Source organism: Mus caroli, unplaced genomic scaffold (genome assembly GCF_978045245.1).
Source record: "Mus caroli unplaced genomic scaffold, Mus_caroli_1 scaffold_1, whole genome shotgun sequence".
NCBI classification, from domain to species: Eukaryota; Metazoa; Chordata; class Mammalia; order Rodentia; family Muridae; genus Mus; species Mus caroli.
In genome coordinates, this window is record NW_028227256.1 from 67,900,150 (window position 1) to 67,914,433 (window position 14,284).

Consider the following 14,284-nt stretch of genomic DNA (forward strand, 5'->3'; position numbering starts at 1 on the left):
TCTGTCTCTCTGTCTGTCTCTGTCTCTGTCTCTCTCTCTCTGTCTCTCTCTGTCTCTCTCTCTGTCTCTCTGAACCTGACCCTTGCCATTTCAGCTAGACTGATGGCCAGAAAGCCTTGAGGACTCTTCTGTCTTCACTCCCCAACCATAGAGTCGCAGGCATGCACCAGAATGCCTGGCTTTTATTTGCTCTTAGGCATCTAGAATCAGTTCTTCATGCTTATGCAGAAAGGACTTCACTGACTGAGCCATCTCCCTAGCTCTCTAAGAACCTTAACTGCAACCCTGCAATCATCAGAACAGCCACCTCCCTAAGGTAAGCATACTATCTGTCAGCCCCATTTTATTCAGAGAAAACATAACATACTCCAGGTCAGGCAAACAGTAATAATTCTTTTTTTTTTTGCTTGTTTGTTTATTTGTTTGTTTGGAGACAGGGCTTCTCTGTGCAGCCCTTGCTGTCCTGGAACTCACTCTGTGAACTAGGCTGGCCTCTGTCTTTTTTTTTTTTTTTTTTTTTTTAGATTTTTTTTATTACATATTTTCCTCAATTACATTTCCAATGCTCTTCCAAAAGTCCCCCATACCCTCCCCCCCACTTCCCTACCCACCCATTCCCATTTTTGGCCCTGGCATTCCCCTGTACTGGGGCATACAAAGTTTGTGTGTCCAATGGGCCTCTCTTTCCAGTGATGGCCGACTAGGCCATCTTTCGATACATATGCAGCTAGAGACAAGAGCTCCGGGGTACTGGTCAGTTCAGAATGTTGTTCCACCTATAGGGTTGCAGATCCCTTTAGCTCCTTGGATTCTTTCTCTAGCTCCTCCATTGGGAGCCCTGTGATCCATCCAATAGCTGACTGTGAGTATCCACTTCTGTGTTTGCTAGGCCTCGGCATAGTCTCACAAGAGACAGCTATATCTGGGTCCTTTCAGCAAAATCTTGCTAGTGTATGCAATGGTGTCAGCGTTTGGAAGCCGATTATGGGATGGATCCCTGAATATGGCAGTCTCTAGATGGTCCATTCTTTCGTCACAGCTCCAAACTTGCTCTCTGTAACTCCTTCCATGGGTGTTTTGTTCCCAATTCTAAGAAGGGGCACAGTGTCCCCACTTTGGTCTTCATTCTTCATCAGTTTCATGCATTTAGCAAATTGTATCTTATATCTTGGGTATCCTAAGTTTTGGGCTAATATCCACTTATCAGTGAGTACATATTGTGTGAGTTCCTTTGTGATTGTGTTACCTCACTCAGGATGATGCCCTCCAGGTCCATCCATTTGCCTAGGAATTTCATAAATTCATTCTTTTTAATAGCTGAGTAGTACTCCATTGTGTAAATGTACCACATTTTCTGTATCCATTCCTCTGTTGAGGGGCATCTGGGTTTTTTCCAGCTTCTGGCTATTATCTTCCTCAATTTTCATCCAGGGCCTACTCCCTCATCACTACATCACTATACCATTCTATTAAAAGTTTCAAATTAGATGAATCTCTGAACCTTTCTCCTCTTCACTGAGCTGTCTGTTCAAAGTCAAATTGTGACTTTGGAAGAAACACTCAAGGACAAGCAATGCCACTCACATGCATTCATGAAGTGGTTTGCAAACATGCCTTGAGATCATCATTCATCATCTCAAGGACCCCCCTCTCCAGGAAAATGGTACCTACGTTTGAGATGTCCTTTGTTCTTAGAATGTAATCTTTTTGTTGCATCCCTGTTGACAGTGAAGAGGCTGAAAATGTCTTATATACTGATGATATGTCCAGTATATGGGATGAAGAACAATCTAAGGGAAGAAATGGTAGTGTTTTCGACTGGAATAATGGATATGTCTCTGAAGTTGGAACTAGACAATGTTGAAGGTGTTCTGTCTGGTGATGATAAACTGATTAAGAAAAGAGCTTATAAAAAAACCAACAAAGCAAAAAAGAAAGGAGCTTATGTGAAGAGTACACAAAACCCTGTGGATGGCTCAGTTGGCAAGGAGCTGTTGCGTTCCATAGTAGTTGCCTCTGCTTATGGCTCTAATGGAAGCAGTTTACTTGACTCCAAGATCCAGAGGCAAGTTGGCCTGAAAAACCTCTGGAAATATTTCTTAATTTCCTATGTGGGAATCTCTGCAGGCTGGTGTCAAAGATGTGGACAGCTGGTTGCTGATTGATTGTGGTCAGTGTGAGGTGATGATTGGTGGCAGATGGACCAGGAAAATATCAATCACTACTGACATAATCACTAACCAGAAACAGTTGAGTGATGGAGCTGACTAAAAAGAGATGTACTGGACCTATCTTGCTATTGGCCAAAGTGATCCACCATGACCCAGTTGGTGTAGTGAGTTTATGTCATGGAGGGCACCACTGTGATATCAGCTATGGCTGTTAAGGATACTCTTCTGAACCTGAGTACTTGTCTGGCTGTGCTATGGAGACTATTAAGTAGACAAAGGCAAGCATGCTTTGAGCATCTTCAGTGACTTTTCCAAATAGACTGCTGCTTGTTAGAGGCCTTTGTTGCCCTGGCAACTCCCTAGAGGGGAAGCCTATTTTGGTTGATGTGTTGCTCTTTGCAAGAACAACAAAAAGGAATGATCCATTTGGTGTTGACTCTTTAACAGCTTGTCAGTCTCAGAAACACAGATTGGTAATGTGCTTATTTTCACTCCAACAAGCATCATTATCATCACTGATGGACAGATTATAGAAACAGAAGTATTCTACCAAAGCATCTGCCCTGCCATTATTATTGGCTTGACTATTTCTGCTATCAGATCAGCTGCTAAAAATCTGAGCTATGTAATAGTGATAAGTATCATGAAGCTACAGTTTAGTTCTGATCTTGATGTTTGCCCCTCAACAACTCTTGAGTTATTCTGCGTACTTGAACAGTAGACTTTCAAGGCTATTGAGAAATAAGTGGCTGATAGCTATGTAACTAGAAGTATCTTGGTAAGATCACACAGTTAAGTATGTTTTCTTGTCTTTTTTTGTTAGCCAGTACCAAGCCCCATAGGACAAAGCTGGGGACCTGAGAAGATCTCAGAAGAGCTGAATGAAAAATTCAGAAAAGACTCTGATATATTTCTTGGCTGCATTTGAAATATGAACTCCTATGAAATCACATCAAACAGTGGCCTTGTTTCATCATTTGTTCACCAGTAAAATTTGTTCCTTTGTGAAAGAATTACTCCTATGCTCCTGATGTACAGAAATAGTGTTATGAATAAATGGTCCAAACTGAGTGGATAAAAGCAGAGAGAAAGCCAAATGATTCTGAGGAAGACCCATGTGTGCTATGGGGAGGTATCTTTGAGCTGAAGTGTTACTGACACATAAGTCATTAAATATGCCAACGAAGTCAGCTGTAGAACTGCTAAAGAACATTTGATTTATGAGCTGTGTAACATTGCAGATCAATGCAAAGTGAATGTCATCTTAAATATTATGGACAAAATTGAAGTAAGAGCTCTGCTTAGTTTTTGGTCAACTTTACATAAATTGACATTATCCATTAGCCTGGACTTTGAGTGGATGCACATGTACACACACACAAACACACACACATGCTCACACACAAACAAACATTGGATATGTACTCTAATCAGGAAATATATGTTTCACCAGTAACATGTCAGGGGGAAAGTGGGTTTAATTAAGCTTGAGCTGATTCTGTTATCTCTTCCCAGGTGAGCATGGTCACTCTCAGTAATGTCACACTGGTGAGTTAATATTGGGTATAGTGGGAAGAGTGGTGACTTGAAATTGGCCCTGACGGGAAATGTATGCCTCAGAATTAGGCATCTATTACAAATCAAGGCCTTCTTTGTCTATTTATTATCAAACACTGAACTTAATTCAAAATAAGGTAGTATATACTTATCATATTCTAGGGAGATATTTATGAAATAGCAGCAATGGGAACTGGAAGATGGTTCAGGGGGTAACGTGCTTTCTGCACAAGCATGAGGACCTAAGTTCAGATTCCTAGAAGCACATACAAATCCACATGCAATGGCATGTGCCTATATAACCTTGATGCTAGTGGATGGAGAAAAGAAGATCCTGGTGGGTTCTCTGGAAGGTCAATCTAGCCAAAATGGAGAACTTCACATCCATTGAGAAACCCTGCCTCCAATCAATGAATTTGTAAATAGGGGACAACACTAACATCAACTTCTTACCTCCAAAAGCAAATGTAAGCACATATGCATGTGTACAAATATGAATATACCCACACAAATATGTAGCCTGCATACAAAGTTAAATCAATTATCTGAAAACAAAAGCATGACAAAGAGAAATGTTGAGCAAAATGTGATACAGTAAGCATCCCCACATCTGCTAGTAGCATCATAAAATAAGACCTGAGGAGAGAACTCGGCAATGTCTACCAAATTAAAGGCATTTTTTATCCTAGGACAGCAATTCTATACCACTCAGAGAACCTTTCACCTACCTATATTTGCTAGGAGTCATATATAAGCTGTGACAACAGGGAACAACATAAATAGCTATAAGAGAAGAATATGGAGGTGGAGACAAGAAAGGAAAATTGTGTGGAAAACAAAAGATAGAGAAATGTAAAATCAGTGCACTACATTTACATGGGGGAATATTACATAGCAGTGAAACTTACTAAATTAGAACAATGAATATGAAAATAGGTAAATCTCATGAATACAAAGAGAAAAACAAGTATATAATTCAATATATAAAGCATAATATAAGTAGAATGTAATATATAAAAATAATATTTTATGGATATAAATGAATATAAATACACACCATATACATAATGTCTATATGTACATATATGTGTGTTCATCTATTTTCGAAGTTCAAGAACAATTTTATTAGAGTTTAAGAAAATACTCAGAAAAAAAGGAAAATTAGCATCACACACTCACACACAGGCAAACAAGCTGTAAATCTTTCCAGATGCACAGGGAAGAAAGAAAAGGAACTGGAAAAGGCCATGCTGTTTGACTTAAGCCAGCATGGCGGTCAGCGGTCAGCGACTGGCAGGCAGCCACTTGGTAGAGAGAGAATAAGAAAACCCAAAGTACTGGGGTAGCCCAAAGCGTTAGGGAAAGCATTCTCAGAAAAGAAATAAAATGAACAAAGTGAAAGTTACAATTTTCTGAGTATTTTGCTGAATCAGACAGACTTATGAATATGCATAGGTGTGGTGCTGTCAGACAACACTAGGGGACAGGAATTTGGAGATGGGAAAGTATACTTCTCATTCAAGAGATAATTATTCTACCTAACTCTTTAGCATGACTTGGCTAAACCTGCCTTCATAAAAGTGGTCCCACCTTCCAGAGGGGTGGCCCGTTTCCCCCATCCAACTGAAATGTTAGGCACACATCCAGGTCAGATGTTGGGCCCTCCTTGGCTTTGGTTTGGACCTTGAAGACAAACCCGAGCCTGGCTCGATTTTTGAAAACAGTCATTCGCTTTCACTAACCAGTACCCCAGAACGCTTGACTCTAGCTGCATATGTATCAAAAGATGGCCTAGTCGGCCATCACTGGAAAGAGAGGCCCATTGGACTTGCAAACTTTATATGCCCCAGTACAGGGGAACACCAGGGCCAAAAAAATGGGAATGGGTGGGATGGGAATGGGTGGGTAGGGAAGTTGGGGGGAGGGTATGGGGGACTTTTGGGATAGCATTAGAAATGTAATTGAGGAAAATACGTAATAAAAAAATGGTTAATGAAAAGTAAAAAAAAAAAAAATGACTCAGCACTGCCTAGATGAAATCGCCTCTGCCTAGCTACTGCTGACGTCTAAAATTTTTCATAGGCCTCGTGATGTCACCCCATATACCTTGTCATCTCACACCATCCCATATGTCATCTCACCCCATTCCCCTATCCCCACTTCCTTGCCCTGTCTATATAAGCAAATTGCTGCCACACTAAAGGGAGTTCCTGCTTCAACAAGACTCGAGGCCTGGTGTGGTTCTTCTTGGTTCGCCAAGACTCACCACCCCACTCATCCCTGGAGAGACCCAGTGGGTCTAGGCTTCTCTCCTCACACCTGTCTGCCAGCAAAGAGCCCCGACAGTCAGAGATTTCATACTTTTGACTTTTGATTTCATACTTGATTTCAGAAGTTTTCCCCATAATAGGTCTTTAATGCTCCTCTGGTATCCCCCACTCTGAAGACACACCCTAAAATAACTTAGGGGATAGGCTGAAGTTAAGAAATAGACATTATTCCCATTCTCTCTCTCTCTCTCTCTCTCTCTCTCTCTCTCTCTCTCTCTCTCTCTCTCTCTCTCTCTCACACACACACACACACACACACACACACACACACACATCCCTAAAGACTCACTTCCAAAGCTGTCCACTAAGAGAGATTATTAATGTCTAAGCTGGAGTTCCAGTCTTCATTCTCAGGTACAGCAGAGCCTCCAGCCTTGTATTCATTAACAAGACAGTAAGAAACCACAGCTCCCTTCTGGCTTTCCGGTCAGAAAACAAAGGACATTTCAGAAACTGCTCCCATCTGGGTCCCAGTCCTGATCTGCCTGTTCAGCTTCAGCTCCTGTTCACATCATTCATCCCTCTAATGAGGTAACTCTAACCACCATTAAAGCCATTGAGCCAAGAAACAATCTGGCCTCTCCAAGATGAATTAGGGATGTCTGTTGTGACAGTTGGGATATCCCTTTAGTGACCCTATGTAAAGACCCCATAAGTGAATCAGTAGTTCAGTTTGTATAATGCTCAGGTTTAGGATGGCAAAGAAGTCCTAAACTGGTGCTTGGATAGAGAATACACATAATATTTAAATTGGACCAGAGACTTAAGCTCTGATAATATTGTGTGTAGGAAAACACTTATTCTCAAGTATGCAATCCCGGGCCACTTGATGTTCAGTTTGGTAATGCTTGATAAAAATAAAGAAGTATCTATCTGGGACACGTCAATCCAATTGCTACATATATTAATTTAAGACAAACATGCATGTACACACAAGGGACAAGCTTGATAATTCCAACTGTGATATTAGCTTATATCATTTTACACTTATAGAGAATAAATATCACAGGATGTTACTAAACAGAAAACCTAGTTCTATGTATGAATATACAAATATATCAAGACCCAGTGCTATGTTTTTAAAAAGTTAGAGGTAATGGGATGGTGCCATACCATTTGTTTTGTTCATAAAGAGTGATAAAATATCATATTATTGATGGGTAAATATATAGAAGAGGACAATATTAAAATATGGGCTGAATGTAAACCAAATTAAAAGTAGTATTCTTCTTTGGCATGCAGGAGAGGAAATGACCCGAAGAAAAGTAACTGGATTATATGTGATGATTTATTCCTTTGAGAGGAAAAATCTGAAGGAAATGTAACATTGTTAAACTTGGGTGGCAAGTACCATTATCTTTCGTCTGTACTCTTAACGTGTTTATATTCCCCTTTAAGAAAAACAATACATCTCCATTAGCTACATGAGCATGTTCAGAAGAGAAAGAAGAAAATATTAGTCAAGCACATGAGTTGCAGCCCAACCTTTTCTGTTACATAGCCACAGAGCCATGGACAGGACTCCTGGATTTTAAGTTAGACTATAATCACTAACCTCAGAAAGGAGCAGCCTGAGTTTAAGAACATGCAATAGTGACATGCTGTGTTAGTTTGCAAAGACTATCAAGGAATGTACCAGGAAGAAATGGAAATCTCGCTCCCAGTTCAGGAGGTAAGAAAGAAGCCCAGTGTAGGACTGGTTCCTTTGAAGAGCTGCAAGAGGATGTGGCTCAGTCTTACCCCTTCTCTTCTAATTATCTGTCTTAGCTCTATCTTTTAGCATCACTACACATTGATACATGGCTCTATCCAAATTTTCTCTTCCAATAGTCACATCCATGAAGCTCATTTTAAGCTTGCCCTACCTACCTTCTTTGAACAATAAAGGTTTCAGCTCCAATATTTGGAGGTACTAGGCATAGGATCTCAATTTGAGGGAAACTCAATTAGTCTATAACTAACCCCTAGACAGTACTTAAAGCATCAAGAAATAAAATCTTGTCTTTAAGAAAGGTAAGCTCACTCTCGACTGAGTATAACCTTGATTTATTAGAACTGATGAGTTGTTTAGAAGTCAAGAGGGGGAGTTGTGAGAATTGGCAGAATGAGGTTATGGACTTCAATTGCTTCCTCTTCAAAGACAATATGACACTTGCTGGTGTGAGTCCTGTGGCTAAAATGAGGCCAGACCTGGCAGCTTCTCGCTTGTCACTCTGCATCCATTTTGCTCAGATAGATAAGAGGGGATGCCAGCGACACTGAGATCCTGCACTCAAGTCCCACCTGAACTAATTAACTTCATTCAGCCTGCCAAGCAGCTGGTCCTGAGCAGTTGATCAGTTGCCTGCTGACCCAGAGAAAAGCCGAGGCCAATCAGAAGCCAGGCACTGCTTGCTTTCAAGACGTGACTTCTGTTGTGCTTCCCAGAACTTGTAACCAGAGAATAGGAGCCATAGGAAGACTAACTTCATCCAGACACTAAGGATCCCCTCGTGTGAGTCCAGACCTCCATAACCAGATGATTAATATGAAGCCAAAAAGGAAGTTCTAAGATGAAAAACATCAACAACACCAAAAAAAAAAAAGTTAGCTATAAATCCAGATAAAAGACCAGAAGATGGCGTAGCCTGGGCTCACCACAGTGTTACCATAAGAACAGTTTTTCCCACCTAATTAAATATATCCAATGAACATGATTTAATTGCTGCTTACAAATGCTCTACTTTCACTTAAAATCTTTCTAGTTCCTCCACTATAAATATCATTCTGCAGAAAAAGAGACTCATAGATGTTGTAAAAAAAATATAATTCTGGCTTGTCTTTCTTCCTTTTTGTTTGTTTTGCTCAGATAATGGTTGTCACTCACAATAAGCTGGAGGAAGAAGAAGCAGGAATTCTCTGCATCTTTCAGGAAATCATCCTGGATCGCCAAGATTTTCCTCTCTAAAGTAAGGTCACAGCTTCCTCTTGCCTCAGCAGCTCGTGAGCCTTTGGAATCTGTAGACTGGCCTTTGAGGAACATACTGGACTCTGACCCACAGGAATGATCTTTAGGGACTCAGTCAGCAGAATCTATCACCTTTGTAGTTTTATGGATTGATGACATGGACCTTGTGAGAGAGGACCTCTTTTGGATACAAGTAACAGCATCCAATTCAACCCAAGAGTCAGAAGACATTTTGGCTCCCATAGTTCCAATCCAGAATCTGCTAAATGTGCAGCTCAAATTCAGGCGTCTGTACTCCAGCATCTCTGCACTGTGTCTTTCTTCGGATAACTGCCATATGACCCAGCAGAGACTCAAAACTATAAAGCATAACCCACCTACAATTTTTAGCATGAATGATAAGGTTTGTGATAATATATATATGTCCATCATACTTTGATCTTTTATCCTTCTTAGACGGGGGAACAAAATACCCATGGAAGGGTTACAGAGACAAAGTATGAAGCAGAGACTGAAGGGATGACCATCCAGAGACTGCCCCACCTGGGGATCCATCCCATATACAACCACCAAAATCAAACATTATTGTGGATGCCAACAAGAGCCTGCTGACAGGAACCTGATATAGCTGTCTCCTGAGAGGCTCTGCCAGTGCCTGGCAACTACAGAAGTGGATGCTCACAGCCACCCATTGGACAGAGCACATGGTTCCCAATGAAGGAGCTATAGAAAGTACTCAAGGAGCTGAAGAGGTTTGCAGCCCCATAGGAGGAACAACAATATGAACTAACCAGTACCCCAGAACTCCCTGGGATTAAACCACCAACCAAAGAAAACACATGATGGGACTCATGGCTCCAGCTACATATGTAGCAGAGAATGGCCTAGTCGGTCATCAATGGGAGGAGAGGTCCTTGGTCCTGTGAAGGTTCTATGCCCCTGTAAAGGGAAATGCCAGGGCCAGGAAGCAGGAGTGGGTAGGTCGGTGAGGGGGAGTGGGGATGGGATGGGGGTTTTCAGAGGGGAAACTAGGAAAAGGTATAACATTTGAAATGTAATTAAAGAAAATATCTAATTTTAAAAAGAGAAAGAAAAAATACACACACACACACACACACACATATTCCAAGTGTGAACTATTCCAAGTGCCTCAGAAAACGCCTGGGCCTCATGCACTGTAAGATTACAGACACACATACCACACAAAATGGTAGCATCATCCATTAGGAGATGCTAGGCCCTCACATATCAAACCTGGCCCATATATCCCACAGGATATGAGAAAGGGATTAAGTCCCAGACCAGCCATACAGGAATGAAATAAGGTTATGAAGCTTGCCCAGGGATAATGGAGGAGTGGTTATACCGAGATATATGTGAGACAAAGGCCATAGCTAGGCATAATGGCCCAGACCTGTAATCCCAGCACTCTGAAAGCTGATGGACAGAAATCAGCCCAGGTGACATAGTAGGATCTTGTCTGGAAAACACAGGAAGCAGCAGCAGCAGCACAAGAACCTGGTGACAGAGATGGCTCCATCAGTAGAGTCTACATTTGCCTCAAAAGCATACAGACCTGACTTCTATGTCCAGTGCCCACATGAGCATGCTTATAATCCTAGCTCTGAGGGGGCTGTGGAAGTTGATCCCTGGGATTTCTTTTTAGCCAGGCAGCCTAATTGATGAACTCCAAGCCAATAACAAACCTTGTCAAAAAGGAGGTAGTGTTCCTGAGAATTAATTACATCTAAAGTTGTCCTTTGCACACACAAACGCATGTGCACATGAACCCACAAAATTATCCATACACAAACACACACACACACACTTTTTAGAAAGTAATAGATACCCAAGATTGAAGGCCCCAGGCTCGGCTCGGCTCAGACACTATCAGTCTCAGAGAAAGTAGTTTTGTAAGTATGGCAAACCCAGGACAAATTCAAATTCAGCCTCGGTGTCACTGGGAAAATAAATTAAAACTCCATTTTCCAGTGCTATTGGATGAGCGCTGCATTTTCCCATGGACACATAATTATGACAAGCCACAGTCTGCATCTGAAAGAGAGTCTACGGGTGATGAAAAACAGCACCACGTGAAGATGGACATTGAAAGGCTGCTTAGCTCATCCCTAGCTACTGATAAAAATCACACCTAAACCTTCAATTTCAGAAGCCCTACAGGAACGAGGTGCTATAATAATCATTCCATTATAATTAAATTACTAAGGAAAATGAGGTACTCTGCCTTTTCTAGCCCTCTCCATGCAAGGGAACAATTCCTTCTGCACACGTAATTCATTAATTTGTTGTAACAATTAGTTTCAATGCTCTGGTGAGACATGTTAATCTCTCACCAGGATGAAACTACACAGTTAGATCAAAATTGTGCTTTTGAAGGGAGGTGAGAATTTCTAAACCTGATAATGACTTTTGGATCAAAATATACTCCCTTGCCTCAAGGACTGTTCACATAGAGTTCAAAGCACTGTCACAGGAAAGATACCCTCACCAGAGGCATCTGTGGACTGCCGAGTTACAGAGCTCATCTGTTTGAAACTTGGCCTGGCTGGATTCCCTGGACAGCAGTAGAATTGGCCACCAGAAAACAGCATCTTTGTTCATATGGAGAAACTCCTCTACTGCAATTAATGATCGTATCATGATATACTTAATGTAAATAAATTCTGTTTTTCCAAATGGCCCAGTACCATTTGTTTAAGTTTCACACGAAGATAGTTTTTTTAATGTGGTATATAGAAAATAGAAACACCTTTTTGCTGCAGAGGATTGGGGGGCTTTAAAGATGGAGAATTAAATAAATGAGGAGCTTGTCGCATGTACAGCCTGGGACACTGCTTGCTGCATTTAGCAGGGTCAGATGATCAAGTTTCATTATTTGATACATTTTCAGGCTTGCAATAGAGTCATAAGGAATTGATGGGAGCAGCAAATTCATTTTAAAACAGGTTTGTCGCCTCATCAGGTATTCATCTGAGCAGAATCGACAGTGTAACTGGATCTCGTTGGCCCTGTGTGACATGTTTTTCCAAATGGAATGGTAATAAGTACAGAGACATAGTAGTTAAAGCCTTCCCATCTCCACAAGGCACCCAGATATCCAAAGGAGGAAATTGCTTTCATTCTCAAGCAGTTGCTCATCAGAGGATCAATGCCCAGCTGTTTTAAGGCCCATAAAGAAAGACCCAGAGGTGCCATAATCCTTTAGTTTTCAACAAAAGACATTAGGAAGAAACTATCATAAGAGATTTTGTTTCTGATGGGAAAAATAATAATACATTGAGCATTTTAAGGGTATTCTAGTACATAGTCTTAGAGCTGCTAAGCCAGATAAAATAGGTCTATAACATGAAATGAAGATGATAAAATTAAAATTCAAAAACATTGTTGCTGGGCGTAGTGGCGGGCACCTTTAATCCCAGCACTCGGGAGGCAGAGGCAGGCGGATTTCTGAGTTTGAGGCCAGCCTGGTCTACAAAGTGAGTTCCAGGATAGCCAGGGCAAACCCTGTCTCGGAAAAAAAAAAAAAAAAAAAAAAAAAAACATTGTTAATATTAAGCCATTACACTTTTCTAGAATCTGCTAAATCATGGATGGGATATACTTACCAATCAGCAATCTGATTATTCCAACTTCAAGTCATATATGAAGAGTTTATATGTTGGCAGTTCTTATAGAAGGCTGTCTATTTAATCAGATAGACATCAAAATCAGCCTCCTCAAAATATAAAGTTTGATTTTCCAAATACATACTGATATTCAATTTTAAAAATACAGAAACACAAATAGTACAATTATGTGTCTAAGTGTTTCCTATCAGGAAGATTTCCCACTCAGTAAATTTTTTTTCTGAGTTATTATCATTGGAATGCCAAAACATGTACTGGAATGTAATCACAATGAATACTACATAAAAGTCTCCTTAATTACTGATATGCTGTGTTGAAGGGCACAGCTTACACATGCTACATAAGTGAGTGATTCTTGAATGTGTCCCACAGTCTGCACCTCTAGATCTCAGCCTCACCTGGGGGTTACAAGTTTCTGGAGACCTTGTGAAGTAGTCGGTGCCTTAGGCTTCTCAAACAGAAGGCTTTCCTAGGCACAAATATTCTAGAGTTCCTCCTGTGTTTCCTGTTGGAACAAACTGAGAACCTCTGGTTTAGCCCAAAGGCTTCACATGCATGGCCCCCACAGAAGAAGTCTCAGCATGGGTAGTAACCCTGAGTCAGGGTACTATTTCTAACTCCAGCCCTAGAAAAGGAAGGTGGCTGGGAAGCTAAAGAGACAGTGAGGAGCAGATGCCAGCAGATATCCAGGGAAAAACAGACAGACAGATACACAGACATATACAGAGCGGGGCATGCACACAGACTGGCACACAATACATGGAGGCAGGCATACAGGCACACAGACAGACAGACAAACAGACAGACACAGGTTGGTGAAGGCAAAGATTAAGGCCTCTGACCTCAAAAGTCATATCTACACAAAGCCCACAAAAATGTTACATAACAGATTACATCAGTTTAATTTTAGGTTTCTCCAATATCTAATGCCAGCTGTTATTAGCTGACTCATGGTCCTCTGGATAGAGTATTTCAGCGGTGTTTTAGCTGACTCATACCAAATACCCACGTCAGCACCATGTTGTCTAAAGTTAAACTGGCCTGAACATGTTGTGCAAAAAAACATTCTTGAACCCCAAAAAAGAGTACCAAGGAGCCAATTCTGATGCAATAGCATTAGGGTCTCTTTATTCAGGCTTGAGCTTTGGCCACACCACCATCTCTGATGCAGTAGAATGGGAGGGGACAGTTCTAAACTTAGTTTCAGGCAAGTTTCAGGCAAGCATTTATAGAAACAAGAAGGAGATATCTAGCTTGGCACACATCTGATTGGGGGGTCATTATGGCCTTTAACATAACTGGCTGCTGCTGGGAGCCACACCATAAATTTAACTTCTGCTTTCCTCCTGATTGGTGGTTGTTAGGAAGTGAAGTGCCAGGGGCAGGCTTGTAACCTGGGGATGCAGATTTGTTGGGGAATAACCTGGAAACCTAGACACAGGCCTTGTTGGGGGTAACCTGGAAATTGGTGCTAAGTACCGGCCTGTTAGTTAACTCGAGTTCAACCTTAGGTCAGGTTCACTAATATGGAGTCTGAACCCAAAAGATTTGGTTTCTCAAACAGGCATCTGGTTTCTTATTCCCTGAGGTAGGGAAACAGGAAAGCACCTCTAGGTGATTTATGCAACCTTA

The 14,284-nt window shown here is 41.2% G+C and overlaps 1 pseudogene; it reads left to right on the plus strand.

Moving 5' to 3' along the window:
- Window positions 1–2,257: 2,257 nt before the first annotated feature.
- LOC110295400 (clathrin light chain A-like) overlaps window positions 2,258–14,284 on the plus strand; it is a 133,861-nt pseudogene continuing 121,834 nt past the window's right edge.